Genomic DNA, 17,729 nt, shown 5'->3' with positions numbered 1-17,729 from the left:
TCCTGTATTTCACCCTTATGGCAATGCTCCAAACTACCTTACTATTAACTCCTCTGCTACTTTCCTTCCTTAGAAATGTTGAGATAGAAACACATAGGTGACTTTCAGAAAGGTATATAGGCTATTTTTCCAGAATCCCTCTATACACGCTTGTGAGCAGCTTGGCACAAATGAACATACTTGGGTTATTTGTGAGGCAAGCACGGCTGTTAGCCATGTGAAACAGCCATCATCACCCAAGTAAGATGATCTTAACTACTACTTTAAAATAACATACTGCCTTTCCAAAAGAGGCTCTAGGAGGTTCTGGCACTCTCCAGAGACAAATGCTGCAAGAAAAACAAAAACTGGCTCACATCTGAGTACCCTAAGAAGCATGAAGCATTTATTCCTCTGTTTAGCTTTGTAAGGTAACAGGCTCACATGAAGTCCAAATGCAGCCTGAAATGTACAACTAATTATTTGGCTACATTGCTTGCATTTTATGCTAAACCTGCCTATAACATTATTAATGAACCATTCTAAATTTCCACAGTTGTAAGGTCTTAATCATAATAATATCACCTCTGCACTCTACTTTCATAAGTAGAATTAGCATTTCCATATGAGATAGAAATATAGAATTGTTGAAACTTCTCAGGATCCCTGCCATCATATCCGCATTGATTTCATTATAAGCTAGCAGTGTTCAGGTACTTTGGCTTATGCTCATGAGTGAGGCATTATTTTGTGACTTGTCATTGGAATTTGGTATCTTTAAATTTAACTTTATTCATATGAGCCTTCCTGTGTCAAAAAAAAAAAAACAAAAAACAAAAAAACAAAAAAAAACTATCCTGCATGAAGTTCGTTAATGCCCAGTTTTTGCTCACAGTCCCCCAGTGATGGAAAACCCCTGACTCAAAATTCTGCAACTCGAAAAGCAGTCTAAGGTTTGCTTTTAGTGCCTGCCATGGTTCATTGTTATCAAATCAGTCCTTGGCCTCTAACAATGTGGGTTTTGCTCACTTGTTCTATTTTTATAGGCATCAGTGCTTGGATGTGTCCCAGTTTCACAAGGTCTTGGAAATTGTTCAGCTCCTTGTATCCCCACATTTCACTTCTGCTCTTGGTTACTCATCAGCACACCTGCACTCGCTGTTACTGGCACACTGGTGCCCCGGAACACTTAACACATCTTTTTTATTTCAAAGAATTATATACGCTGGCCTTGGGCTCACCTTTATTCCTAGATTTTAAGCTCTGCCACTATGAGCACCAACCACAAGGAGGTAACAGTGTCCAAGTAATATGGGATCTGAATTGCTTCTGCTCTATCGGGATACCTTTCATATAATGGGAAGGACGTTGGAGCATCTGTGAAGACGAAGGGAACAACACCTCCAGAACAACAGATGTTAGTACAGGAACTCAGGAAATTCTATCCTACATCGGAGACTGCTGTAGTGACTGAGTTCCCACACTCAGAAAAGAGGTCAAGGAGGAATAAGGAAGAGTAGAAGCAGAGTATTCCAATATGGTGCATAAGCTTATGACTCATTTAGTCATTCAATATATATTCATTGATATGGTAGTGATTTGGGGGAACCAAGGGTCTGATCTCATAGAATTTGCATCCTAGACCCCAAAATAGATATCAAGCAGATAAATATATTTACATTGTTTGCAAAGTGAAACTAAGGGGAAAAAGTCAGAGTGGCAGAGTGTAAATGTGCTAGAGATATAGTGAGGGAAACATTCATAAACAAAATTAGCTTGAAGAGAAATCCTAAGGTCTGAGAAAGTGGACATGAGAATATCAACAAGGTCTCTTCAAGTTTAAAAAGTGGCATGGTAAAGGCACCAAAACAATAATATGTACATGATATACCTTCAGTAGAGAGAACGGCAAAACCCCTATGGAGCAGTTTGTACATAGGTTGCAGTGTAGAGTAGGAAAGAAATGTATGAAATAAAAAATTAAGGAGCTATCATAATGAGACCATACCAAGATTAGGAAGTTACATTTTATTCTAGAGATGTAAACGGATAAAGGTTTGCAACAAATAATCTAAATAATTCAGTAGACATTTTACAAAGAGTGTTAAGAATCCAACATGGACAATGCATTGTCTAAAAACTACATTAAAATGAAAAACCAAACAGAACGATGTCTTAGTTCCTCAGTGCAGACTAGCATAGACTTTGGAACGACACTGAGATAAAGGGAAGATGAAATTGACCAGACTGTTCATATGAACTAACTATTACCCTCAGTGCTCCCAGGGACTAAACCATCAACCAAAGAATACACATAGTGGGACTAATGGCTCCAGCAGCATATGTATATCAGAGGATGGCTTAATAGGTCATCGATGGGAGGAGAGGCCCTTGGTCCTGTCAAGGTTCTATGCCCCAGTGTAGGGGAATGCCAGGGCCAGGAAGCAAGAGAGGGTGGGGTGGTGAGCAGGGGGAGGGGAAAGGAACAGGCTTTATTTTATTTTATTTTTTCTTTTTTTTTTCGAAGGGGAAATCGGGAAAGTAGTCATATGATGTGAAAATGAAGAAAATATCTAATTAAAAAAAAGTAATTGACTGGACTGGCTCTGGATGGGATCTCCCTCCCCAAAAGTCTATATTCTGCCATTAAGTCATCTCTGCTTTTCTCAGGTGAGCCTTTCTCCTCGCTTTACTGGTTTAACCCTGGTACACACCTGTGCAAACTTACCACTCATCATGGGATTGCTGACAGAAAGCCAAGTAGACTGCCATTAATAATCAGCTATACAGAACAACAACAACCACAATAACCACAACAACAACAAAGAGTTCCGGTTATTGCTTGTCAAGTGTAAATGCAGCGTGCCCTTAATTATGGTTCTTATATGGTAATGGAATATCAGTATAATAAAAAAGATTTTGTTAAAATTTTGTTAAAGAATAATGAATGCATAACATGATGGACAGACGTCACACAAGAGCTAAACTTTACTAAACATTTTTTGCATATCTATATTTTCCAGGAGATAGCTAACCTGTTCAATTTGAATGGAACACCTTGCTAAATATCTTGAGGCTATAAGTCATGTAAACAACGCTAATACGTTTTTTCCAGAGCTTACTGACCATATTGAGCCCCAGGGCAAGTCTAGTGCTGGGTCATTATATCATCCAAAGTGTCCCAGAAGCATGCATGCTTCAAAGTACCTTCCTTTCCTCTTCGGCTTATCATTTACATTCTTGGCCCTCTCCAGTTTCAGTAATGAATGTAGAAGCATTGCTTAGATGAGAGAAAAGGAGCTCACAAGACCGATCTCATCAATCAGTTGCTATACATGAGAACATTCATAAATATTATTAATAAATATGTGAAAGCATCACGTAGCAGTTCCTGTGCTGAGGTCTGAGACTTCACTCATATACAAAACTGACAGTCTGCCCTAGTGTGCTTCTCACAGAGGAATTACATTAAAAGCCCTTCCTTGAGAGAGACAAACATGATTTAGAGTACAGTTTTAGAGTAGGACTTTCAGACATGCTCTCCAACAGAGAAGGGCCAAAATTAGCCAGTACATATATCCAGCCATCTCCTTGGTTCTGAGTAGGACTGATATATAATAAAACACAGATACAAAAAAAAAACCGAGAACTCACAGCCAATATATTACATCTGGGTGAGTACTCCTGTAGTAGAGAAAGAGAGGCTAGTAGGCTAGTGAACAGGGACTGCCTTATGAAAGAGCAGAATCAAAATGTAATAACTCAAAGAAGATAAACCAGAAGGGTTTTTTTTTGGGGGGGGGTAATGATAATTTAAGTATCCCTAGAATATATGCAAGAGGAAAGGAGAGGGCACTAATGCCCTATGCAAACGTAGCCATGTGAAACAGCCTGAAATGGAGGATGGAAATCCAAGATCTGACTGAAGTTTGAGGATCTGTCTAAGGACAAGTTATGAGCAAACTGAAGAAAGAGTCGCATTTCATTGCCTGGTTAGTTTCTGGAAAAGCTAGGAGACCTACAAATCATCAGAGTGGTAGAAAGTTCAATGAGGAAGCTAGTTAGAAGCCTGAGTTGAGGTTGTTGAAGTCATAATAAGAAAGATAAGCATTATCAACTATGTACACATTTTTCTTTCCAAAAATATTGTATAAAAAAAAATGAAGGTCTTGGCTCAAACTTCCATCAACAAAGAAGACAAGTTGTAGAAAAGTGTGTAGAGGGAAAGATCGGAAAAAGGTAAAGTGGAAAATCATTATTTTAAAGTGAGGGTCATTGAAATGCTTGACAGGAATGGTAATGAGTTTGACCTTCATTTTGTAGGCAGGAGGGAATCATTAAAAACTTTGAGCAAGAGAATGACATAATCAGATCTGTGTTTTAGGAAGATAACTAACTGGCTTCAGAGTGGGACATATACCAGGACAAGTTAAAGTTGGGAAGTTACTGTTCTAAAGTCTCTGAAAGAGAGTTGACAAAAAAAAAAAAAGCAGGACTTGACAAAAGCAGGCTACAGCACAGTGACAATGGAAAAAAGGAAGCAAAAGTCTGCAGAAGAATGTCACCTAAAACTGATGGGAACTGTCACTTGGGTGTGGGAGGAGAAGAAATAGAAAAAGCAAAGGATTTCTCTGCTTTCTATCTTCATTCTTATAGTTTTGGCTAATAAAAATGGGAAATTTGAATTTAACAAAAAGCTAAACTTAGGAGAAATTTGGAAATTCTACTTTTAGATCTCTGGGCTTGGTCCTAAATTGGTACCCAAATAGCCTGTACTCCCAGATGGGCATGCTTGAGAAATTGTCATAGAAATATGATACTCTTCCCAGAGGGGCTATGTTTGAGATACAGTGAACTGAGCCCAGAAAGTCCAACTCTTTCGCCATAATTTTTGTTTTCTTCTCCCTATCCTATGTTTATGTAACTTCAACATGTTTATATAGCATGCAAGCAACATAAATTGTTTGCTGATAATGAATTGCATTCTGACTTTTACAAATATGTGTCCTCATAGCAATTAATTGATTTCACTTTCAAGAAGAAAAATAATCTGAACTTGTCTCCCTCTGCTGGTTATATGCTGAGGTATCATGGTGCTTATTTAACTAGAAAAATAGAAAGAAATAGAAATACCCAATAATAAGATGATAATTTCCTTTTTATAATTACAGGGCTTTGCAGTTCACAATGTGCAGAGATACACATAATTTCACGTGTTGTCTTCACTGCAGTTCCATGAGACAAACAGTGTGAGCATTTTTACCCCACTTGTCAGGAAATCACTCTAAGACTCCAAGCCGGTAAGCTCACATATGAAATCAGAGGAAAATCAGGAGGCATATGTAATTAGAAAAAAAAATTGTTACAGTGTTAAAGCTAGGGGCGATCTGGAGGAATCTTTCTATTAACTCCTTCACAATTTTACAGTGGAAACAGAACTGAGATGCCTACTTCACTGCCTCACCATTTTATAGCTGAGATGGAGAGTTGATATAATGCTTCAGAAACAGTGAGACTAGCATTCATAGAACTTGACATCTAGACACAATTCTTTCTATTATACCATGCTTCCTGTCTAATAATTCCAGGATACTAATATTTTGCCCACCTGCCTTGTAGCACGTCCTTTAATGACCTGGGTCCTCTTACAACTAGCAATCAAGAAGATGCCCTGTAGACATGCTCACAGGCCAATGTGGTGGACGTAATTCTGGCACTGAGGTCCCCTCCTTTTGGGTGTGTCAAGTTAACAACTGAACCTAACTATGAAAAACTTATAAACAAGTAAGCAAACAAAGACAGGAACGAAACAGGGGCTAAGGGATCAATAGGTCAAACATAAAAAGCAAGACTTAATCACTGTTTACAAACAAAAGGGATCTATCCAGCTTGGGACTCTGAAACTTCAGGAAAAAGTGCAAGTTTGAGACATGTTGAGGTATCAGATAATGTGTGAGCAGAACATTTGGCATGGAATCCCTCACCACATCGCTGCCTGGCACTGTTTACTTTTTTTCTCTACACACCATCTACAGGCAGTCTGTAACAATTAGTAATCAGGAAAATGTTAGTAGAATTCTCACAGGCAAATGTGGTGGAGATAATTCCTCAACTGAGGCTCCCTATTTTCAGATGTGTGAAGATATGGCTCAGCACCATACTCTCCCACATTGTCCCATTCATAATGAATATGCCCATTCTTTCATGGATGGAAACAAAAACTGATAAAAATAAATTATACTTGTGTGTGGGTGGATTTACAATACTTGTATGTAGATTTACAATTCTAACTTCTGTAGGACTACAGATATTATACAAAAAGTTAAAGTCAATGCATTTCTGATTTCTAAAGAACATTTTTAAATGTAAGTATACCATAGTAAATCTCTATTTTTTCTGATACAAAATATAGCTCCTTGATCAAAAATTGCAAAGGTACTTTAATATCCAAATTTTAAGTATGAAATTGGCTTGCATAATCTTAACTTCTTAATTCATAATATCTATTTGCATAAGGAAGGGGTCATTAAATACTTAGAATGTTAAATCCATACATAGAATATATTTAAAAGTTCTATCAAAGATTTCTTTGATAAAAGGTTGTTTTCATCTAGTCTATGGCAGTTTTGGGCACTAAAGTCAGAAAGTAGCAGAAAAGGTCTTTATATTTTCTGGGAAATAGAAAAGTGGTGGGACAGAAGCCAGGGAATAGAGGAGCCCAGAGAGTGCAATGTGCTATTAACTCCACACAAGTCTACCCAGTGCTGCCTTCACATAAGGAAAGCCACCTAACTCTCTATTTAGAGGGAAGGTTTTCTGAAAGATACAGCACCTTCGTAAAGAAATCTTCCTAAAGAATTCATCTCAGAAAGAAGGAGTAAGGAATGGAGTGTTGAAGGGGATGGATATTGACAGCTGGACAAGAGTGTTGGAGGAAAATTCAACAATGTTGCCACAGGAATAATGCCTTCCATTGGGCAGAACACCATAGAACAAATCTGGAGGGTAGAAAAAAAAATGCCCTGATCAAAGATGAGGACTCAGGCTGGTGATTGATAGGATATTCATTTAGATAAAGTGTGTAGATATGGATTAAGGGCCATAAGGAAGAGAAAAGAAAATCTGAATTTAAGGTCTTAATAAAAATGAAGTCTTTGTTTTCTAAGACATGGTTGCTAGTGATTTTGGTATGATAGCTGTACAAAACAGGATTGGATCAGAAACTTTTTCAGTAACTCAAACAAGAACAACTGAAGCACCATTTCATGGCAGCAAGGTGGAGAAAGGTCACTGCAAGATCAGGATTATAAAGGAGAGACAAAATTATTAAGTAGTTATATGACACGGATAACTGAAAGATATCTATGGAGTGTTTCTAAGAATCCTTCTATCCTCCACGTCAAACTGTGTCTGTTTCAGTCAGTCTGCCTGTCTACCTGTCTCCCTGTCTGCCCATCTGTCTATGTGTGTCTGTCCATCTGTCTGTCCATCTGCCTGTCTGTCTGTGTTGTGTCTGGGTCTCTCTATGTGTGAGTCTGCGTGTGTTTCACTCTGTGTCTGTGTGTCTGTCTGTCTGCCAGTGTATGTCTGTATCTGTGTATGTCTTTCTGTCTGTCTGCTTGTCTGTGCTCTGTCTTTGTGTGTGTCTGTGTGCATATGTGTGTGTATGTGTGTGTGTATGTATGTGCATGAGTCTGTGTGTGTATGTTTGTCTGTATCGGTGCTGTTTCTCTGTCTGTGTCCATGTCTGTCTGTTTGTCTGTCTATCTGACAGTCTGCCTGTGTCAGTGTGTTTGTGTGTGTGTGTGTCTGTCTGTCTGTGTTTGTATCTGTGTGTCTGTGTGTGTGCCTGTGTCTTTGTCTGTGTCTGGGGAAATTAAAAGAAGGAGTGAGGATGCTGTGAACTGTACTTTGAGCAGGACTTGGCCTGTTAGAGCAAAGAAACCAGGAATAAGGAAGTGAGCAGTGTCTGGACTGCAGCAGGGCCTCCCCTCTTTAGCACAAAGTGCTTTTACATTCATTTGTCTTCACTTGACACTTTATAGCACCCCAGAGAGCTCTTTGGAAGAAAGATGTTATAAATGTCAGTATTAAGATAATAAACATAAAAACAATAATAGATTCTCAAGACCTTTAAATAGAAGGAAGATGCTGCCTGTATTCGTCACTAAGTGGTTTGGATCAATACCAAAGTATGATCAGAACCCTGAGTAAGGAAGGCCTAGGGCACCCCCTGAGTGTGCAGTGAGGTGAGAAACAGCCTGAGGGCAACAGTCTTTGCTATAGCAACTGCAGCTCCCCTGCCTGTTTCAGTCGCTATAGGGCTCTAGCACATGCTTACTACACAGACAGAGGGACTTCCTATTCCAGTGCGTTCGAATGCAAGATTTTGCTCTAGTAGGACTGTCATTGCCAAATAATACATCACAGTATTTGTTTAAATATGTTAATATTTTTTTCTGGTAGCCAATGCAAATGGAATTTATCCTTTAAAATGTCCTTCCTTTCTTTTGTAATACAATTAATTCAATTTTCAAATACAGTATGGCTTACTGATATTAGCTAAGCTACATACAAATTAAAAAAGTACCTCTGATAACTAGCATGAGTTTAGCATTTTAAGAGATAATTTAAAATAAAATATATATGTGATTATGTATGTATGTGCATGTTCACATTTGTTTGTGGTCATAGGTGTGTGTGTGTGTGTGTGTGTGTGTGTGTGTGTGTGTGTGTGTGTGTACAAGCACCTGTTTGTACCTGCAGAGTCTTGAAGAAGGCAGTGGATCATCTCAGCTTGATTTTGGCATTTGCAGTATGCATGGCTTATTGTGAGGGCACAAGGATCCAAGATCTAGTCCTTATGATTTTGTGACAAACAATCTAAGTCACTGAGCTATCTGTCCAACACTGAGCAAGTGAGACACCCGAGATCCAAAATCTAAAAGTCTCAGATCTAATCTTGGAGAGATATGTGTGGCAGAAAGGACGTGTCTGGAGCAAACTTTAGTGTCACACAGGGTTTCAGTGCTCATTTTCATATTTGACAAATGAGGGTACGACAGCTATCTACATATGATCAAAAGACTCACTGTACCCTGACTGTATTTGCAGATGCTCCATCCTCTCTGTAACCTGGAATTTGGTGCTGTGTGCTATGCTGATTCTTTATCATAACTTCCTTCTTTAGGCAGAGCCAGATGGATAGAGTATTATAATGCTCGATTTGTCACTGTCTCGCTCTCTGCAGTGCCTATTCTTATCTGATACTTAGAGGGAAAAGTGCCCTTAATTTTTATGGAGAAATGTCAAATTTATATCCAAAAGATCTCTGGGTTTCCAAACAGCAAAGAAATTTAGAGTAAAGGCATATTCAACATGCAACTATTTTTTTCTCTTGAAAGTAAATTTAAAATGTTTCCTACATATAAAGTAAAAAAAAAAAAATGGGATAGGTTAGACAATTTCTCATCAACTATTCTTGTATCCTCCATATCAGGAGTTTTAAACCAAACAAGTATAATTCTCGATCTTTCTCATTGCTTAGAACTAAAGCCATCACAGAATCCAGACATTTTATTTTATAACTAGAATATTTGAAAGCCTGTGACTTTAAAGGTCTCACTCAGGGTCATATAAGAGAAAGTAATAGAGCCAAGATGAGAAAGCATTTCTCTTCATTTCAATTCAGTACTTTGATTGAACTTTGCTGACAATCAAGCAAATATGTGACTTTCCTTTCTCTCTCCCAACCCCTCTCTCCCTCCCTCCCCCTGACTCTGTATGTGTGTGTGTGTGTGTGTGTGTGTGTGTGTGTGTGTATGTGTGTGTTTGCTTACTTTGTTTCCAGGGTAGGATGACTGCAACCTTCTTTACTTCCTTTTCATTCTCTACCTCCCAGTTTTCTTGCTGCATCAAATGCTAGACTGAAAACTCCACCCGGCCTCTGGCCTCCGACTCATGCAAGTGCTCTTGCTCTAACCTCATGCAAAGCAGGATTTGAATCATATTGGAAATATAATTGTCTAACCCATCAGAGTTCTTAACAGATATGGTGGGTAGCTTCATTAAACATTATAAAATATTTTAGAATCCTTAGGAGTAAGAGCTAGGGCCTGTGTCCTTTGAAAGCACAGGGACTGGCAAAGTACCTCCCAAGGACCCTACACATCTAATGGAATGTTTTCCTTTCCTTTTGTTTTGTTTTGTTTTAATAGTAGTTCAATATAACAGGACCCTACACATCCAATGGAATGTTTTCTTTTTGTTTTGTTTTGTTTTGTTTTAATAGTAGTTCAATGTAACGGAGTGAAGTCTAAAACAGAAGCTTCTTTTCTAAAGTTATTGGTTTCACTAAGAATTGAACCTCTGTTAGGGATATCATGTTTTACTTTACTGAATTGTCATTGAATGTTTAGACAGGTAAGGAATCTCATAACTTCAGTGAGGTGCTAGGGATCTGGTAAGTGTTGTCTTCAAAGGCATCCCTCCTAACTAAATTGGCACTGTCAGAATTTCATCCTTTCAACCTGACATTACCCGCTGGAACCCTGTACCTCCTTGTGTGAAACCCCCAGTCTGCATCACTGACTGCTATCCTGTTAAGGTCATTATCAAACACAGTCCTGAACTTCAGGACTCAGTTTAAACAGGTGATGGATGCTTCAGTTAATGATAGGTTCAGTAGCCTGAAGATTTGCTACTGGGGAATTTTTGTCTCATCATATATATTCTTACAGGATTAAAAATACAGTATTTAGAAAAATCGACAATTTCAGAATGTAGGATTGAGACCTCTACCGATGACGCTAAGTAGGGCCAGCCATCTGGTTCAACTGTTTCTCCAGTGACCAACAGTGGAGAACCAGTTAAGCTAAGCTGTATGTTCAGAGCTCTCTAGGCGAAGATAAGTGGCCTCGAGTAGTGGGCATATGAAGGGTTAGCATGCGGTTGGCTCTGTTTCAGCACATGCTTCCCTGGCTGCATTCTCTGCTCAGGTTTCACCTTGTTTTCTTCCATCTTCCTTAAACTTTCAATTTATAATTTATCTAGTTTCCATTGCTAAACATTTCCTTCTTTACAGCTTTTCCTCTAAAAAGTAAATAGATGACCATTCCTTATTCCACTCTCTCTGCAACGCTATACCACACATTATACAATAAAATGAATAGTTTTAATCTCACTCATATTTAATGAGTATATATTTAAAATATTTTCTGTTTTTCTTTGTTGTTCTTAAATTTCTACTTAATTTTGATTTGTTCATCAGTAGGAGTACTTGAAGGTGAAAACTGTAAACTAACCCTATATACTATTTATTTATTTTGGTAGCTTCTTTTTTATTCTTTGAGAGATTTATACATACAATTATCAGGATCTTATCTATGCTCACATCCATGTTCATCCCTCCTATCCTACTCCTGCCAGACAAACACATGCCCTCCTACCTTCCTGTCCTTCCTTTCTGTCATTTTTGTAATCCACTGTGTCCACCTGTGTGTGCTGCCTGCTGGGATGTTGAATGGCCTTGATGGCTTGATCTTGTGCAGGCCTTGCACGAGTATCCATCCACGGCTGCTGGGAAGCCCTGAGTTGAATGAGCATGTGATTTCCAGTCCTACTGCTCTTCTCTCCAAGCTCCTGCCCTTATTTTCTTTGACAGCCCCCACCCCCACCTGCTGTGGTATTCTCTGAGCCTTGGGTTTGGGTGAGACTTGATACAGCTTTCACCTTTAGGAGTGAGAACAATTTCTTATTATCAACTCTTTCATCAGTTATTTATTACTGTATTAGCAGAAGGTAACTGCAAAAAGAATCTTCTCTAGAAAAGGCTGCGAGAAGCACTGATCAACAAGTATACCCAAAAATAGGAGGTGGTTAGGTAATATATCCATTTATTAGAACAACAGGAGTCAACCACCTTACTAAAGTCTAGGGCCATGCTGTTTCCAGACCTAGATTTGGACCATGTTCATACCTGGCATTATGAACATGGTCCAAATCTAGGAATTTTATCCTATAGAGCATACCTCAAATTCAATCATAAAGTAGTTGCTTGCCTCTATAATCTTCATGCTGATATTTTACCAGTAGGCATGCTTTGATTGACGGGTCAGTATTGTAGTGTTCGAGATTCCATGCTGAGTAAAACTATTGATAACTTTTCCCTCACAATAGTCTACAAAGCACCTTCTCTCACTAGGAAGGTCAGGAGGTTGGCCAGTCAGATCTACCTTGATTCTCTATACTCAACAATAGAACTATGCTGTGTTGACAGCAATGGAATCTTACCATTTAATTACGGTGGCCAATGAAGATTAATGGCAATGGTCTCTGGACCTTCTTGACCAATAACTCATAGAGAGGTAGCACAAGCCTGGCACATAGATATTCATTTAGTATTATGTATCTCTTAGGGTAGGTACTGCCTTCCAATGCAAGGTGTCCATATTCAAAGTTCTTTAAAATATATATTTAGAGACTTATTTTTGTTTTTATTTATGTGTATATATTCATGTGTGTTTCTATATGCCCTATGCTTGCAGGTGCCTTTAGAAGTCAGAAGACATTATTATTAGATAGGCTGTAATGGGGACAGTTGTGAGCTGCTAAATGTGTATTCTTGAAACTAGACCCTATTCCTCTGGAAGAGTAGAGGGTACCTTAAACTACTGAGTCATTGCTCTCTAGAACTTACTTAATCTATTAAAAATTACCTTACAAAGTATTGTTTTCTCATATGATAAAGACACACACTCACAGAGATAGAGAAAGAGAGAGAGAGAGAGAGGGAGGGAGGGAGAGATAGAGTTAAAGGGAGAAAGAGATAGAGATAGAGAGAGAGGAAATGAAATAAATGTTTTGGAGTAACAACGCTATTTACTTTTGACAAAGGAATGAAATGAAGCCAGGGTGATGTTATGTGCTTGAGAAAAAAAATAATGAAATCAAAGTCCTTGCCCTCAAGAACATCACACTGTAGTGGATAGAACACAAGTACCAATTGCATTCTGTTTATATGTGACCTTAAATTCAATTTCAATTTTTTGTTTTATACAAAGTTTTTAGTTCCTGAGGATTCAAGAATCTCTTCTCTGCATTTTGATATATTTAAGTGAGACAAAGAATAGCATATTAAGCAGGAAGCCTAAATGTGGGAACATAAGGTAATCTTTGTAGTCCTTCATTAAAACTGGCACAGACTTTGAAGACTTGAGACTTCAATGAGAAGGGGGGAGATTTGGAGAGTTTCTAAAGCAAAACCCCCAAAACTGATTAAAGCAGTCAGAAAAATTAGCAGATGCTCATCAGTTAGGAGCCAACAGAAATTGTTGCTGGATCAAATTAGAATCTGCCCAAAGGCTTTGGGAAAACAGTCTTAAAAGTTAATAATTTCAAACCAGGAGTGTCAACTAGAGTTTCATTTTCTTAACACTGTCTTCACCAGTTCCATACATCTCAGGCCTTTCCCAGCCCTCCTGAAAAGTTTAGCCTGGGTTTGTCTCTAACTCCATCTCAGCAGAGGCAGGCAATGATTAATGGTCCTTACTGCTACTCTTCTACTGCTTACACCCAATAGTCCAGTAATAAACTCTAGCCTTTCATAGGATCTTCCTGTGTCACTGTCGTGTCTGTCCAGCATGCACTGATAGCTAATACCAAAGCCTGGTACCCCAGGTTCAAAACCTAAATAACCAAAAAGTAACTACATGCTCTAAGCCCTTTGCAAGGCTTAGATATTCTCCCTCTTCCCCTCTTACCCCCCCCCACACCTATTTCTGTGATAATATTCAGGTAATTTAAAACTTAGAAATATATAAAGATATATAAAGGTGTCAGATAATTACATGCTAAGAATACACAGAGTAATCAGAAATATATCTACTCTGGCAATTTAGTTGAATGAGAAATATACCCAAGCCAAAATATTACCATGTTTGAAGAATTTATTATCTTGACTAAATAGATGTGATTTCTAGATTACACAGTATTAGTAAAACCTATAGATGTATATGCCTTAAATATGTCGACTTCATAGTATGCCAGTCACATGTTAGCTAAGCTTTGTCATTTTTATGAATAATGGTCCTCTGATTTGGATTAAATAGAAAATAATAAAAAATTTAAAACATTTACTAGAGGATAAGAAAGGCATAAAAATGAAACTGGGGAAAGATTTTTAAAGATGTCAATCAGTGCATATATATATGTATATATATATATATATATGTATATATATATATATATATAAATACAGATAAGAAAATTATTACAAGTCAATAACTTTAAATATTTTTTTGAGATTTTAGTATAATTGGACAATTTTTTTCTTTCATTTCCTCTCTCCAAGTCTTTCCCAGGGAAAAGGACAATAGCTGGCTATCCAGTAGCAAATGGTCATAAATTAAATCATATGTATCATGAGTAAAATTATGCATAGTGAACAGGTTATATTTATGTTTATGTATGTGCAAATAATTTATACTCTGTGATAAATTAATATTAAACAAAACTGTTTTCAAACTCAGAAAAGAGAGATAAAAATGTTTTCACATTGGTTTACTAAGTTTGTACTTTCTGCTTGTTAACCTGCTAGAAGACTAGTGAATGGCATATTCTAGAAAGACACATCATTTTTTTAAATCAACAAGGTTTGCTCTCAATTTTCTTATTTCAATGATATGCTAGTTTTAGAATCAGGCTCAGTCCCATCTATAGAAGAAATTCTGGAATAATGACCAAAAGATTGTCCTGCCTCTTTCTCTTATTTCCCACAATATTCTAAGCCAGTTTTCTTTTCTTGTAAACTTGTACACACACACACACACACACACACACACAAACACACACACACCAAGCTCTAAAAAGACTTTTCAGAGTGGAACTTTAAAAAATGATGACCTTTAATTCTCGCACTTGGGAGGCAGAGGCAGGTAGATTTCTGAGTTCAAGGCCAGCCTGGTCTAGAGTTAGTTCCAGAACAGCCAGTGCTACATAGAGAAACCCTGTCTCAAAAAAAAAAAAAAGGCCTAAGAAATGCAAATACATAAGTAGTAGAGGGATCGTTTAACTACTTATAAAAGGACCTAAAAGTACATTAGTGTTAGTTTACTTTCTCATTCTTTGTTAAAGATGTTTTTGTTTATATTTTAGATCTCACCACAAATTTCTTGAGATATCCAACTATAAAACAGAGAGATTTTATCCAAATGTCTTTTCATAATTCTCAGTGAGAGTCATTTAGTTTAAATCAACAAGAATAACTGGTACCGAAACTTGAATTATTTATGTAGGTATTCTGAGTATTTAAATTATAATTTTGTTGAGATTGTAAAATAACATTTTACATTACCTTTCAGAGGCCTACCACTACGGCAACTGTACACAGGTGAGAGATGTTAGAATTGTCCAAATTAAATGCCCTGGAACACTACCATCAACCTAATTTCTCCATTTCCTCCCACAAGTCCATTGACCATCTTACAGAACATCTACAGACCACTGGGAAAACCCAAACATAGAAAATGACATTTCTAGTTTACAGAAAAGGTAATCAAATTCAGAATTTCCTCAAGGCTTAAAAGTTCCAAACAATAATGACATTTTTCTGAAGCCCAGGAAAGAGTTCCAGGAACTTTGTGTAAAAGAACTGTTGAGAAAGGTTTCAAAAAATCCTCTTTAAAGGTAGACGACCTATGGGAAAGACACACAGATTCTGTTCCTACAAATGTTCCTTCCTTCTTGGTTGTGAAGTATAGACTATGTTGCAGATATGAACACATCCCTTTTACAAACTTTACTAAATTTTTGGACAAAAGCATGAAAGAATGTGGGAAATGTCCATATATGGACAAGATCTGGCTAGGATTATATTCCTAATGATTTTCTTGGCCGGAGTTCGACTGCTCCCTATGCTTTCTTCAGACACTATTAGATATTAATGGATACAAAGAGTTCAGACTTTGAACTCAAGTTACTTTCCTGACTTTTTCCCTCTACTTTGCTTCTATATGTTCTTAGGAAAGTATTGATTTGGGAGACATTGTGTCACCATGAACTCTTCTTTCTTTTATGATGATTATTTCAAAATGCTTGGTTTTGTATCAGTCAATAATGAGCTTTTTTTCCACTCAAGTCTCTTTTAATCCACTCTTGAACTTCTCTTCCAAAGAGACTTTTAACTTGACCTAAGAACATCTGAATCTCAGAGGCAAGGATAATATTGTTAGACAGAACAAGGTAAGTCATCCTGTCCTCCGGTTTTCTAATATAATTTCACAAAATCTCAAGCTTATAAAGAACGGCACCTATGAGGACAGGGAAGAGTAAACAAAAGAATGTTGAGTAAGAAAAGAGACTTTAAACTGCTTTTACCTCCTGACATCATACTTTCAATTTCATTGAATAAGATTCCTTTTGATATTGAATGCACATGTCAGACTAGACTTTTTGGGGGGTCATTCAGCTACTGACAGATCCAGAATTCAAACCAATCTCTGGCTTATCATCAACTGTACATGTGTGCTTCCCACTCCCGTTCCTAAAATACACCTTCCATGGTATCAGCCTACTCTCTTGTTTAAAATTCTCTTTTATAGCCACAATATATAATTGTGCCTACAGTATCTTATTTAATTTCTTTTTTATTAGATATTTTCTTTATTTACATGTCATATGATTTCTCCTTTCCCAGTTTCCCCTCCAAAAAAAAAACCAAAAAACAACAAGAACAAAACCCTGTTGCCTCCCCCCTGCTTGCCACCCTGCTCTCTCGCAATTACTGGCTGTGGCATTACCCTACACTGGGCCACAGAACCCTCACAGGGCCAAGGGCCTCTCCTCCCATTGATGTAATCCTCTAGTATACACATGCTGCCAGAGCAATCAGTCCCACCTTGTGTATTCCTTGGTTGGTGGTTGAGTCCCTGGGAGCTCTGAAGGTACTAGTTAGTTCATATTGTTGTTCGTCCTAAGGGGCTGCAAACACTTCAGCTCCTTTAGTCCATTCTCTAACTCCTTCATTGGGGACCCTGTACTCAGTTCAATAGATGGATGTGAGCCTCTACTTCTGTATTAGTAGGGGATTGTCAGAGCCTCTCAGGAGACAGCTATATGAGGCTGGATTGTCCTTCCTTCAGTCTCTGCTCCATAGTTAGTCTCTGCAACTCCTTCCATGGGTATTTTGTTTCTTCTTTTAAGAAGGAATGAAATTCGAACATGTAATAAGGACACATGCTCCACTATGTTCATAGCAGCCTTATTTATAATAGCCAAAAACTAGAAACAACGAGATGTCCCTCAACAGAGGAATGGATACAGAAATTGTGGTACATCTACACAATGAAGTATTACTCAGCTATTAAAAACAATGAATTTATGAAATTCTTAGGGAAATAGATGGATCTGGAGAATATCATCCTGAGTGAGGTAACCTAATCACAAAAGAACACACATGGTATGCACTCTCTGATAAGTGGTTATTAGCCCAGAAGTTCGGAATACAGGAAGAACAACCCACAAACCACAGGAAACTCAAGAAGAAGGAAGACCAAAATGAAGACATTTCATTCCTTCTTATTTAATTTCTTATGTCTTTTCATTATCATCCTTTTCTCTTTAATTGTGAGACAGTCCACCCAAAGATATGAAGATCACTATGTTAATATTAATACTACCATCTTCCATACTGACACTATTTTATTCAGTAGATTTATATTTTATCCTCTCATTATTTTAGGATGAATTCATGT

The 17,729-nt window shown here is 37.6% G+C and overlaps 1 protein-coding gene across 2 annotated transcripts in view; it reads right to left on the bottom strand.

The window, feature by feature from the left end:
- Lsamp (limbic system associated membrane protein) overlaps positions 1-17,729 on the bottom strand; it is a 2,132,018-nt gene that overhangs the window by 637,250 nt on the left and 1,477,039 nt on the right. The gene's annotated exons all lie outside the window — the stretch shown is intronic.

The sequence above is a fragment of the Mastomys coucha genome, unplaced genomic scaffold (assembly GCF_008632895.1).
Source record: "Mastomys coucha isolate ucsf_1 unplaced genomic scaffold, UCSF_Mcou_1 pScaffold12, whole genome shotgun sequence".
NCBI classification, from domain to species: domain Eukaryota; kingdom Metazoa; phylum Chordata; class Mammalia; order Rodentia; family Muridae; genus Mastomys; species Mastomys coucha.
Note: the sequence above shows the minus strand (reverse complement) of the source record. Positions and strands in the feature narration are given on the sequence as shown.